This window comes from Orussus abietinus, unplaced genomic scaffold (assembly GCF_000612105.2).
Source record: "Orussus abietinus isolate OABI.00-Male unplaced genomic scaffold, Oabi_2.0 scaffold32, whole genome shotgun sequence".
In the NCBI taxonomy this organism is placed as follows: Eukaryota; Metazoa; Arthropoda; class Insecta; order Hymenoptera; family Orussidae; genus Orussus; species Orussus abietinus.
In genome coordinates, this window is record NW_019394330.1 from 988,271 (window position 1) to 1,002,660 (window position 14,390).

The following is a 14,390-nucleotide window of genomic DNA, read 5'->3' on the forward strand; positions in this document are numbered from 1 at the left end:
TGCATGGACCTGGACACACGGGGCTGCCGCATTGTGGGCGCAAAGTGGACGATCAAAGGAGGGTGGCGGGTTCCGAGGGGAAAAGGCATTTTTCTCCCGGGAGGACGGCCAGTGGCGTAGGAGCGATCCGGACGACTGCGCGACGCAGGGCATCGCTACCAGATACGAGCGGAGCTTACATTGGCGGCAGATTCAATTTGAGATAGGCGGCGCCCTATGCATTTCCAGCGAGACGCGCTCTGCATTAGAGCGTGCGGAAACTCGCAACCCACTTTCGCGGCCCTTACCTCAAAGTGATCGTTAAGAAACTTACACTCAGACGGAGCTTGTGCATAATTATTAGGTACACTATTTTGGGGTTACTCCCAAGCCCTATTAATACGATTTGATGGCGATATACCCGGCTCTTTTAACGGTGTACCGTCCTGGAAAATTTGAGCCGAAAAGCTCTTATACCGAACTTTCCTAATTTCAAAGTTTACGAGCTATTCCCCGGCGAAGTTGATTAACTTACTGACGAGCTCTGCAGCTGTTGGGGCGAAATAGAAAGAAATGCGGCTTGGAGAAAAATCTACTGCTAATATACGTGGAAGGGAAGAGTTATCGCGGCGATATTGGGGATTTAACGATTGCAGGAATTTCTACAAAATTCTCAATGCGCGGAATGTTACTTTTGTTCCGTCCGAATATCGTTGTTACCAGAATTGAACACTGTTTTTCGAGAAAGAAAATATTCATTTATTCGGTGCGGATAATCGACAGGAGGAAATTGCTAATCGATCGAACGAAATAGTTCAGACGTGCCAAACTTATCTTGTTGTAAACTCGCTATATTCCTAGAAACCTTCGAGGATTACGGAATGGAAAGACAAACTAGTATTTTATTATTCATAAAAAAAAAAAAGATATTTGCTTGTGACTTGCATTGCATTAAGTGGTTCGGAAAGTTCTTTCATTATTTCACCGTAGGCCCACCCTAGCTTGTCAAGGTCGCGTATTTGCAATATAGGGTCTCAGCGTTGGGACAATTTTCCATTTTTGCTTAGGAAGTTTGAACGTGTACGTACTCCACCTCCTGTTCCGCGCAATTGGCATTCAGCTCACGAAACACAGGGGTCGGAATTTCTATACATACTCCCACATTCTACGAAAAACTCGCTCCTACAACCTTTTTATGAATGTTCCGAAGCTATTTAACTTTCCTAAATGCGAATTCAAACTAACGTACGCAAGAAGAACGAGGATTCGAGGACATCAAACTGACTTTTTGTGCCGAGTGAAACTCTCTTAGAACTTAGATTATATAACATGGTTTCGGTAGGAAAAGATTTGTCAAAAGAATTCGAGAATTGCGTTGGAGTTACGTGTAGCCTCTTCTTCGTGCTTCCGCTGCATTTTCCGTATCGTCGTTTCAAATTTCCTTCCGATACAAAGGCAAAGTTAATTTTTCTGCTGTCGCGTCAATTCTAATGGTTCCGCAAGATAAAGTTACGCTTCGTCTTTATCGTTGCCGGAAATCGATGGAAATAAGTAAATTGTCGTTTGATTTGGACTATCCTCGTTGTTCCGATCGTTTGTTAGGTTCCCGGAAAGTGAAGACAGGGGACATCCGGGAAAAAAAATAATCTCGTTGACCGCAAGGTTTTCTTTCCATTGTATTTCGGCCGGCAGTGAAGAATAACGGGAAGGGGCGCGTAGGTAATTCGTAGCCGGAAACGGTGCTGGCAGAAGAGATTTTCCGAGGGTTTGCTTCTTACGGTGAACGAACGTTGACAGGGTCGATAAAACATGTGGACGATCTCCTTTTATCTACAGGTACACTTAAGTGCATTTCGGTGTTTTGTGAAGTAGGGGACGATTGACCATATGCGTTGTCAAAAAAGAAAGTAGATTTCATGCGTAACATGAAGCAAATAAACGTATTTTCTTGCGCTTTCGTTGTCATTTTAGGAACCGCGACGAAGCGACAGGCTTTCTTGAATTCTTTCTAACCTCCCCAAGAATCGAGTCCTCGGTATACACATCTCTCTTGGCGCTTCGCTTTCTCCCAGTCGCTACGCGCTCAAGATTCGATGACCGTGCACCCTGAAAATCCCTCCTAGGATTTCCATCCGCGACCCCTCGTGATGCATAGGACGAGATATATCCGCGGATCCTTCTTCCCCCGGGCGTCGAGCCTTTTATATGATAATTGCAGAGCATTTGCCGGAGCCCGAAGTATAAGCGGGCCGACTTTATTGGGGCCAAAGAGCGTCCCGGCCCGGCTCGACCAGGCTTGACCTAGCTCCGGCCGATGGGTTCGATGGGTTCGATAGGTTCCTTCCTCTCGTTCTTCCGGCCTCCTCCCTTATATTCCGCGCTGCCCGGGAAGCCGCTCGCAGAGGCTCCGGGGTCATCGTCTCCGGGCATTTCTGCTTACAGCGGGGGTGATCAAAGTCTGGAGGGTTTAACCGCATTGCATTCCACGACGGACGTCCCTCGGGATGTGGTCCTTCCATTTTGGCGACGGTCTCCTTTGTTCGCCTCTACTCGAAAATCGTCGCACCGCGCCGATAGCGCTCGACCGGAGGCCGAATGTCTGGAAATTCAACCGAGTACCAAGTCTTGCAAATAAGTTATTCATAATCACAACGTTAGATTTATTTTTTATTAAATTACGTATAACAAGTTATAAGGTCACATTGAGCGAGTTAACGCATGTTCGAGTGGCTAAGTTTATTCAATGAATGCTACGTTGCCGTGATAAAGGATCGACTGTCCTGCACTCGTATCGTCAAGTTTACCGCACCGGTTGCGGTATAACCATATTGGCGTTCGCGTTTAATACACTAACTGGAGTCAATAAAATGGATGCCGGGCATTAGACCTACTTTAACGGACATAGTATAACATCGTTTTACGGTATCGCTACATCTACCCATTGTCGTTCGTCGGTTCTGTCGCTCCACGTGCAGGCTGCTCGATTACGTTATCCCACAAATAGACTGCACCGATTCAATGGCCTGCTACGATCTTCTCGTTAGTCCTCTTGATGCCACTTAATTCATTTGCAATTCCATCTGCTCCCTTCGAATGTCTTTATGCGAAATTAATTGAATAATACGGCGTACATAAAATGAAGTAAAGGATAAATGCAGCCGTTCCAGGGAAACTTAGTTTCAGCGCGAAGTTATTCATTCGTCTTCGGATCATAATTAACCTACTTAAACTTAATACCGTACACAAACGATTTAAATTTGAAAGGACCATAAAGACCGTCCAATCTATATTTAATGTAATTTTGGAATTCTAATCGTGTTTACTTCATGGACAATTTATTAAGCTTATACAGTTAGTCCCTTTACTGGTTCCAATGTTACGATCGAAAGCACGGTTCCTTTTTTACTTATACTTACACGATACCGTTACCCCTATGAATTTTATACATATATTTTATAGATCATATTTAGATTTTGAATTTATGCGTGTTATACGTATATTAGCTATTCGTGCAACGTTTGGGTACACTCCGGTTATTGGTCGTGCCAAATTAACGCGAGAACCCGAGACACGCCTCTTCGAATAGGAGCGAACCATTGAGCAAAATTAACGTTCGAAAATGCAGAAAGAAGGAGAGTGGCCCCGGATCGCGGTCCACGTTGATGGAGGCGTAATGGTCGAGGATGAGGTCGAATTTGAGGATGGAGTGAGTATTCATGGGCGACTGTTATTCATGGGAGGTCGCGCGATATAAACGGCCGCGAACGCAGGCCACTTTCACAGTCACTTAGCTGAGAAGTGCGCGAGAGAGCACTTAAGCGGGCTGACAGTTAAATTTGAACTGCCCCCGCGTCGCGGCGGCCATCATCCCCGTGGTCTGATCTACGCCGACCTCGCCGTGCGTTCCCGCCCCAGCGGGGAGTCCAATTTACATATAATCGCGCGCTGTTCATTAACCTATACATATTTGCATGTGGCTGAACATAGCGCGATGGTATAAACGCTTTAAACAGCACTTCGGAGGTATCGGCGTAGGCCGCCTCTCGAGCGATTTCGCGCGCTCGTCCTTCCCCGAACCTGACCAGACCCTAACCTAGTCTCTAACCTAGACCCTAACCGAGACTCTAACCTAGATTCAGCCGCCCGAAGAACTCTTATCCATTGTACTTTTCCACGAGGCGGTCTTCTTGGCTAATTCTTATTTTCTGTCGCTTCGATTCCATTTGCCTTTATTTTTAATGAAAACACGGTTTGGGTGTTTTTATTGTAAGGAAGAACTTAGTTTTGATTATTTAAGCGGCCGCTTAACCGAGTTTGTCTTCTTAGCGGAGAAAGGTTTAAAGAGGATAAGAGATTCATGACTTCTAAGGCCTGACCGTTGTAATGATATTTTTGCAAATGAATTATTAACGTTCAAATATTCACTCAATAAATCCCATAAATTCGTTAAGAGATGGATCGTAAATCCTTTGTGAATTCTTTATGAATAATGCAAAACGTGGAAGGAGTTTATAATTAGACAATGCGCATTATTTCTGCCCGTACTCGATTACGCTTAGCGCATAAAAAGAAGTTGCAGCACTTCGAGAAGTATCGCGCTCGGAAATTTTCGGTTTATAGAGACTACAATAATTTAGAGAATACATGCCTCGAATAAACGTACACTTTCACTATTCAATATTTGTTTCTACATAGCGACAAAATTAAAGAAGTATTTTGAAGAAAAAATAGAATTACGGTTTGGTAGGATGTTTCCAACAGGAAACTAGACACTTACCCTTAATCACCCGAGCCACGGTGTATCCTAAGATGGATGGTGTATCCTCCGTGGCTTTTGCCGGGTTTCTATTCCCATCCTCCTAACCACTCCTTAAGGCGTGTCCAGCAAGTGGAAGCAGGGGGTTTTGCGTCCGGCAGCTCTCCGTAGACGAACGCGGTAATCCTTCGTAACCCTTTTGCCCCTGAAATTCTTAGTTGCCATTCCACATATTTCACTACTTTTTACTTCCGACGACGCGTATGCCTAAAACGACATGGGAATGTTACGATATCGGAATAGGAAAATGCAACAATTGATTTTTGTCATCGTAAAAACAGGTGGCCAAGTATTTAGCTTTAAACAATTTGATAATATCTGGTGGATGGAGGACCAATCATACGTCACGTCTACCACCCCCCCCCCTATTTTTCTCGTGAAAAACTTGTAGAATAAGTTTTTCGCAAAGAGCGGGTAAAAAGCCATTTGGATCAGTCACGACGATATTAAAGTGGCCGCGTTCCGCTGAGATCAGTTTTCGAGCGATAAAAGATTAAACTGCAAACTAAAGAATAGAAGTCGACATCGGAGGTGGTTTTGCGCTTCCATCTTCGCGACTAAACCCTAGAAAAAAAGAGAAAGAGAAAGGTACCTAACAAATGTCTCTATACCAGTGCCCAGAACGGTCATCCTTTTCATTTAGTTTTCTTTTCTTTGACCCAAGTTCGTATCCGCCGTTCGACGGAGCCCGAAAAGTCGCCGAGAATTCTTGCTGGCTGATCCGAGTTCGCCGAGAAAACTTCTCTCTTCTCCCCTGCGGTTCATGCTCCGCAAATTCCGAAGAGCTTCCACCAAGACCACAAGGGATGATACTTAACTGGCGAATTATCGCACTCGCCACTCGCCACGGACTCACATTCGAGTTTCCAGGGATTCCTCGCGTGCTTTTTCTTTCTAAAGAAACGACCTGTCTACTCGCGCTGATTGCGGCTTTTCTCTTATTCTACGAGGTAGAATGGTACCGCCCAGAAAGGCTATTTTCCGCTGGATATCCTTTTAAAGTCGATTTCCTTTATTTGCCCCGGTTTACAATAGACTAGTGATTAATCGAATACCCTGTCATTAACAAATTACTTTATCCTCATTTAATTAGGAAATTCTAACACTATTTCAACGATAAAAGGAAATTTGCTTTATTTATCTCCCTATGGAATGCGATATGGAGGCGAAAATCTTCGAAGGGTGTCCCCTCGGCCGTTCTCGGACCGAAGGTCCGCGTTCGATTAAGCCACCTCCACCGCTTGACGCGCGGAATTGCTTCTAACGCGATACTAAGCGAAAGGGGTCCACGTCCGCGGGACCACCGAGAGCGGGAAATGCAATTAAAAAATTCCTCGCCTTCCGTTTTCAATTAGCAGCGTTCTGGACGAACCCTGGCAGAACTCCTGTGCGGACTCTTCCGAGAAATCCTCTTTGCGACGCCCTCCGTGACTTCAGCTTTGCGATTCTCCGAACGCAACCAAAGCCAGTCCACGGCAGATGCTAAAGGAGGATCCCCGATTCGCGGAAGAAGTGCCCTTGGTATTCCCGGCTTCTCTCGGAGATCTTCTCACTCCACGCTCCATCGGACCTATATCTACCCAGACCGAGGTGGGAAAATCGAATGAACCCCACGCTCTGCGCACCTCCTCGCGAATCCGCCCCGTGCAACGGTGCCAACACATTACACGATCTGCTTCTCAATTTGGCTCCCGAGGATTTATCGCGCGATCGGATCTTTTTGCCGCCTAGCCCTCGCCGTGCTCATCTCGTGCTCATCTCGTGCCTTGCGCTACGCAACGATTCGATTGTAATAGCAACATACCCGGACGCCCATGTTGCCCTTGTTCCGCAGTGTCGAAAGAAAGGTGGAGAAAAAACGAATCGAGTATAAGAAGTGGAATCTAAGGATAAATGTCAGTCTTTTTGGAGTAGGAGATACCGAAGACTTAAAGTTCGATAGACGCGCAATTTCTTCCTCGGCACCTGTCGAGGTGCTGCAGGGATCGCTGTAATTGTTGTTTTAAGTGTTACCCGAATCCTATAGCGGTCGTAGAATCCTACATTTCATCTTAAGTAAATATCCACGTGCATTTTCCTCCAAGGGTTTTTTCATTTTCTTCACCTTTTCGTTCCGACGACAGCTGGATTTCCGCACCCCCCGGTTTCATTACTTCTTCTAAGGAGCACTGTCAGATCCTTCACATCCGGAGACGGGGATCGTTAATTATTGCGACAATTTAATTACGGCACTCCCTACTATATTATTTCAGTAATAACTAACCTGAAAAAACACGCTCGTGCAAAAACTCTCATCGAGTACCGAGACGCTGCGGATACTCTTTTTGAGAAGAAAACTATTTAAATTCCACGATATACTTCTACATAGAAAAAGTACTCGAATAATATCACAGAATCAAACGTATAAGTTCGCAGATATGTTCCGTGTGGATAAATAAATACATGTATGTTCATCTATCTAGGAAAGATACATATCCATAGAGGAAACAGGGTGTATTTTTCCCATTACGGATCTAGAATGGACATGCAATGAATATCTGATTCTTTGTTGGATGTGACAGATTTCGTCAAGTATTTACGTGGAAATCGTGTGAAATATTGAAGAGTCCACCGTAGGAGTTCGCACGTGTCACTCTCGTAAACTTACGTACTCCTAGTTGCACGTCCGCCTCGTGAAATTCACCCGCGCACGCTGCATGAACGCGGAAACGCACAGAGGCGTACACGCTCTTCGCGGTGATGAAGATTTTACGTTTGTATGATGAAACTCGACGCAGGGCCCTGCGGCATTTTTATGCCGGAGCTGCGATAAAAGAGGGTGGCTGTGATATGAGGCGAACAACGATGTGACCAAAGAAAACATTGCGGGGCATACATCTTCGCGCGTCACGGCGAAATTTTCTCGCTATTCTCTGGCCTTCGGCAAAGGACATTTTTTTTAATAGTTTTACTGCTAAACGAAATCGTAAAATGCTCTCAAGTAATATAACTATCTCAATTTCATAGAACAGGAGAGCAACGGCGATTGCTCGTTGTTGCAGTTTTCAGCATTACAGGAACTCAGCTCCTTGAAGAGAATGGAATATTCCTGGAGCGATTTAAAATACATTCAAACCAGCGAGTTTATGATCTGTATGTAGCATAGAAAGTAATTATACTAAGCACCCGTTACAATACTTAATTATTTATAAAAGAATGACTCAGCCCGGTACGGAAAAGAATATGCCGCTGTTCAGGCCGCAAAAAACGTACCCGAGCGCGTTAACTTTGCCAAATACGTGTGTTTATCACCGTGATCGTATACTTGGCAGGAATTAATGGATACTAGGTACGCCCCTACGTCCGGACCTACACATAATCGTATATTGGGACGAAACCCGGGCAAAACAACCTTCTGGCAAAGACGGCTATTCTTTCTCGGTGCCTTCCTCCTCTAACGTAACTGCACATTTCCACTTTCCTAGCACTGTTTGTCAATTCGCCTTGCATAATTATTACGCTATATTTGTGACAAAATCGTTACCATATTTTAAAAATATAATTTAAAAAAATCGTGAGATTTTTAAAATATAGAAATCAAGAACACAAGTTAAACGCCCCACCCGGTATATATGTAATAGACATGCTCGTTCCGTATGAATATAACCAAAATATTTATTGGATTCGTTACACTTATTTGATGAAAATCCACTTTTCTTGCGTTTCATCATATCTCTCGTTTTGGTATTACGATCTATCTCTGGGTGCAAATGCTAGTAATCAACAAGTAAAAAAATAATTACGCACAAACTACTTACCTACTAACTATTGTAAATTTCTAAGTATTCATTGCTTGGAAAGTTAGAAGTCGGCACAGAAAAGAAACGAAGTGTTACCCCTGTCTTGCCTATTATTAACCTATTGGTTATTACTTAGTTTTTTTTTGCGTTTCCAGATCCTTTAGCATGCATTTTTGTATTATGATATAATATACCCACATGTATATTTGAAATGTCAAATTGCCACCCATTTCCCATTATCGAATTAGATATACGAGAAGATATCCGCTTTCATTTTAACGTAGACTCGAGACAAATTTCATTTGACTTCACGTATTGGCATTTGCGTTTCTCTCTGTTCTTGACCTATTGGTTATCGCTTACTCTCCTCCTGCGTTTTCAGGTTCTTGAGCACGCAATGTTACGTTATAATGCGATGAAATAGGAAAGGACGATTGCCGAACAGTTGAAATCGAATATCAGAGGAAACCTTTGAGTAATAATGAAATTCGATTTGTGGCTGCAGTTTCTTTGAACCATCAAAATGGGCAAACACTCTTGCAACGGCATAAGTTATATTTTTTGGTCTTAAATTAAAAGACCATCGTCATTGTGGAATATACAGATTTAAGAGATATTATAATATTCGCTTTTCTCCAACGTGAGTTTTTTAATTCAATCTGCATATAATGCAGAATAATTCCGAGCAATGGCATACCCAGGCCTGAGGCAAATGCAGTCTCAAAGAGTAAAAATGAGAGCGACACCGGTTCAAATGAATACCCACGAAAAAGTTTGAATGGCATTAGCGGTGGTGGAAATAACATTCGAGGACACAAAATCTGAGAAATGGAAATGAGGGAGGCAAGCGAAAAGTGAGGATTTCATTCAGACTCGAAGACGACAATTGTAGCGTCAAGAATAGAGATGAAAAAAGTGCCTTCATTTTTGCTTCCCGCGAGGACTATATCGTAAACCGTCATGAAGCAACCCGAGTTGTTTTAAATCGCTAAGGAGAGAATTTCCTCGAGGCAGACGGAAATATTCCCAACTTTAGATATGGAGATGACATAAAACATCGTGCATTATAATACGAAAAACTACCAACTATGGGACATTTTATTAGAGATTTTATTTAATCTATTCTCAGCAAAACTTTCTGACTATGCATAATTTTCTTATCCATTACGCAAGTAGCGCTAGTCATTGGCTTCGAATGAATTAGTGGAACAATAACTGATTAGCTTTAAACATTAATCAGTCTTCTAGCGCAATAGAATCTCTCACCCCACGTATGCATTGCATCTATCGAAACGATTATTTGTTACGTTCCCTTTAAACTTGGACATTGTTAAATAAACATCCATAAAGGATGAACCGTGAAACCATCTACAACCACCCCACGTCCCCGTACAATACGATATTTTCCCCGAAAGAGATATCTCAATCGGTTCGGCATGATGTTCTTAAATTCAAAACACGTACGCGCCCGTCGATTTTCCTAATTTAGCTAGCTCGTCCTCGGAATTCGTTTATCCAATTGAAAACGTGCGCGGCATCAACTAATAAAAAAGTACTAATTTTACAATGCGAGCTCAGTAATTCGTACCCGCTGAAACGTCGATCTACTCCAACATCGAGATGACTTCTCGGGACTCCTGTTCCGCCCAGCGCACAACTTCCTCCATAAGCAGTTTACCAAGAAAGTGCGAAAGGCCAAGACTCGCAGAAAAATAGGTCGTTGCAAAAGGACGAGAAAGTCCGCGGAAGGAAAGTTAAGGCTCGGCAGTATCGATATTTAATCTAAAGCCGCGTTTTCGTATTCGGGTCAGGCGTAGAGGCGTTCATCCGCGTTCTCGTATGTGTGCTTCTCTACGTTTTTCATCCCTCCTCCTCCTCTTCTTCATCTTCGATCTTTTAGTCCGAAGGCAGAATCGATCGGCGGACAAGCCGCTCCCTCGAAGTCGATGCACGTTCCTGAATTCGCTAAGACGTGCCGTTACATCGGCACCCCTGTCATTCCCGGCCTCGTCGTCTCAATTTGTCAAATTGATTAAGCCTCCTCGGGAATCGCGGGGCACGATTCGTCTCGAGGACCATCCGCTTAGCCCTCGATCCTCATCGCCGATTATTCTCCCTAACGGTGCTCGTCACCAAAACGGGACCGATTGGTTCCGAAATGCATTCGCGATCGTTGTCCCCGTGAAACCCTGCGAATCGCTGGAGGGACGAGCGCCCTTAAATCCAGAATGCATAATGCCAATAACGGACCGTAGAACCTGAATTCCGAAAAATTTAACTTACCTTACGACTAATGTCTTACGGCAACGATATATTCGACACATATTGCGTAAATATCCTAAGTTTCGTATAAAAATCCCGGCGTTCACTTAATTGTCGTTTTCCAATATTCTCAAGAGCCATTCTCTTCTCCGTTGTCGCAAGTCTCGCTTACAGGCTCCCGGAGAAGTAAACTGCCAGCCCGGACATTCGTATTCCAATTACCGCTTGATCATCGAGTTCTTTCCCGTAGGTCGGCCTTGCCCCTGTCTCCCGTAAAATCCTCGATTGTATTCACCGTCCGTGCTCTCGAGCTCGAGGAGACGTAACGAAGCGAAAGTCGGAGCTTTCATCGGATCCGTCGAGGAGAGGCGGAACGGAAGCGGAGCCGGATGTTTAAGAGTTTTCATCGCACACGAGTGGACACTCTCTTTTTGCACGAGCGAACCCTGGCTGCCAGTCGCCTCGTCTTTCCCCGCAAGATGAAGAAGTCGCGGATGAGAACGATGGCCAGGTCCCTCGGAAGCGATCGGAAACGACAGAGAGCAAGGGAAAGACGGAAGAAAAATCCCCTAGAGCTACGTTCGCTCAATTACCTCGGCTTAGATTCTCGGTGAATGTGTTTCTTCCGGCTGAGCGAAGCTTCGCATATGGTTCGTCGAACGAGCGGACCGTGGAGAAACGACCTCACCGTCGGTAGGACCCGGGTCCACGTGCGAACGATCGGCGGTGCGCGCATATGCACGGGGTCGGATTGATAGCCCGCGAAAGGGAAAAGAGCAAGAGGGGTCAAGGCGGGCGTTTTTGTAACGGCCTATAAAAACGGTGCCCCGAACCTCCGACCAACTAAATCGCTCCGACGTCGAGGACGTTCTCGCGTACCCTAGCCCGCGACTCGCCGAAGGACGATCTCCGGACCGTAAGAGGTTCCGCCCCGCGTAAGCCCTTCGAGGTTTCGGAGACCATGGTCCGGGAGGTCGGCGAAATTGAATCGATCCCTCGATTAAAGCTCCCGTTTATCGGGTCGATGCTCAGGGCCCCGTAAACTAGGAGCACCTTAACGCGCACCCGGGCTAACGCATTTTCTAGCCCCCCCTACTCCATCGCGTCCTCTACTTTGCGTACAAGTTTACGGGGTGTACTAGAATCCTAGAAATCGAAGAAATTGGAAACAACGGAGAGCCGAAGCGATACCACCCGCTCCCGTGGATGACCCCGTTCATTCGGGGGGAAACGGGAAGATGGCACTTTCACGAGCGGAGCCGACTCACTCCAGGGAATGGGCACTCGACGAAAAATGTTCTGGTTCCGAGCGATTTCGGTCGAGAGTTCGGCGACCGAACGCAATTGATTTCCCGTGGCACCGCTCCAATGGCAGCGGCCAATGACGATGGCGCTGACTCTTTAAGAGCACACCAAAATGCGACCTCCTTCTTCCGCGTGAAAGCAAATATATCAACAGGGTCAGAACGAGTAACCGTATCACCGTGGTTGTATATATAGTAACCGGTGACCTATTTTAGGACATTCGATTTCCTCGTTCCCGGAGCCATTCTTCTTATACCCGGACCATTTACGTATACGCAGGCGTCGTTTTTCCGCAACGATTCCCTCGTTGATTTCATCTTTGTCGTTACGCTCCCGAATCGGCTAAGTCCAAAACTGAATTTCCGTAAAATGTCCCCTGGCGGACACGAATGCCTTCTCGTTACGTCCCGGCGTCTCCATATCTGGAGAGAAGGCATATGCTTCCGCCACTGTACACATTTACCCCGCTCTTACCTTGTTTTTTGAGAAAGGCCTATTTAACTCATGGAATATCTTATTACTCCTCATTGTCGAAATCGCTCGGACGCAAAGTGATCGCATTCCCGGCACCTTATAATTCTTGGCACTAATCCCTCTTTCGACGATTCCGTCGACTCGACCAACCACTCGGTCGCGCTCGACTTATTTTAATATAGCCAAGTTTCGATTCCGAGGTACGCGAAGTGCATCTACTCGGACCATTTCCGAATCCACTGGAAAAGTATTTGACGTAAAGCTCTATCGATTTCCACCCGCGAACTTCCCCATCACTGGAACGTTTCGGGTCTTTGGTCGGAAGGTACGCGCACGCGTACGAATCTGCACCTTCGCTTAACGGATACCACGATTCTTGACCTAGTATAATTGTAACGATTCCCGATTGTTAACCCTTTGATCGGAATCGACATTCATTTATGTATTTTCGTGTTTCTTGCAGATTTACGTAATACCGTACGGAATGTTACCGAACAAAAAGTCAAATCAGCCGTCGGCAGCAGCTCGGGAACCACGTGGGCTGGGCGAGCGCGTAAAATCACGCTCGATTCCGAAAATGGCCGAAACGTGGAATCCCGGGAACGCCGAGAAACCCGGGTGCGGGGTGGAGATGAACGGGAGTAAGGAGTAGTTCGTTATAATTAGCGGTCCAGACGGTGGCCGCGATATTGCGGTACCGCTGCCGTTTCCATCCTGCGAACGACCGAGCTAAATGCGCACATTCAGACGCTAATTTCAACCGAAGTGCGAGGCAACTTCAGAAATCGGCTCACCCTCTCTCGTTTCTCTCACCCAGAGAGGATACTCTCGTTTACGAGGAGGAACCGACTTCTGAGGGTTCTTCTCTACTCGTTGTCGCTTTCAAAGAGGCCTCTAGGTCGCGACACTTGTCGAAACTTTTGACCGCACGATTAACGGTTTATGACGAAGTACGCAGATCAGCGGACTCCCAAAGAATGACTCGCATTACAAGCCAAGCACGTCTGCTTTCGATAATTCGTAAAGGCTACGATCGTCCGCATTCTAGGCATGAATTTCCATTCTTTACCTACTATCCATGGCTTGTATTTACGGTAGACTATGGCTGTCTTTGTTAATAAGTGCAGGTTTTGTATGACAGTCTATTCCAGTCTTCCGTGAGAACCAAAACTGAAGAACAATTTTTTCGTTTGAAGCATTCCTGAATCACATGCGCGATATGCTGCTGCAGGGCGGCGATTAATTTTCTTCCATTAATGGCAGCTTATTTGATACGGAGTCCATCCGAGTCCTTTGATACGAATACCGTCCATTATGGCTTTACCGCGATGGCAGAGCGTTGTCAAGACATCTTGCAAAAAAATTGGAACCCCCTTTTCCTTGGAGAAGTCGGCGTTCCTCCCTCTTTGCAGGTGGTGGTTGAGAATCCATGCAGCAGCGGGACACCGGAGTGAATCTTTACGATCCCGTAGGACCGGCGACGGGAAGAGAAAATGGCCGGGGCTCGTAAAACCATAAACGTGATCTGGGCGAATTCCTAATTGGACCGAATCGCAGTCAGGCCGACAGTCGTGATGCTCTTGTGCGACTGTAAGCCATTTAAGTAATCGGCTCTCTTTGCGAAATCGCCTTCTTCTCCTATTGATCTAATAAATTCTTTCCATTTGTCAGAATGTTCTTATCCGGCTGATTATCAAAATCGCTGATGTATGTGAGATCCGAATGAATCGTATTGTCTTAAAGCCCCAACTTTTGTTAGGCATTTGCAATTGGAT

General features: G+C 45.5%; 1 protein-coding gene across 1 annotated transcript in view; it reads left to right on the top strand.

The window, feature by feature from the left end:
- LOC105703886 (E3 ubiquitin-protein ligase MIB1) overlaps positions 1-14,390 on the top strand; it is a 212,088-nt gene that overhangs the window by 73,992 nt on the left and 123,706 nt on the right. The window lies entirely within an intron of this gene.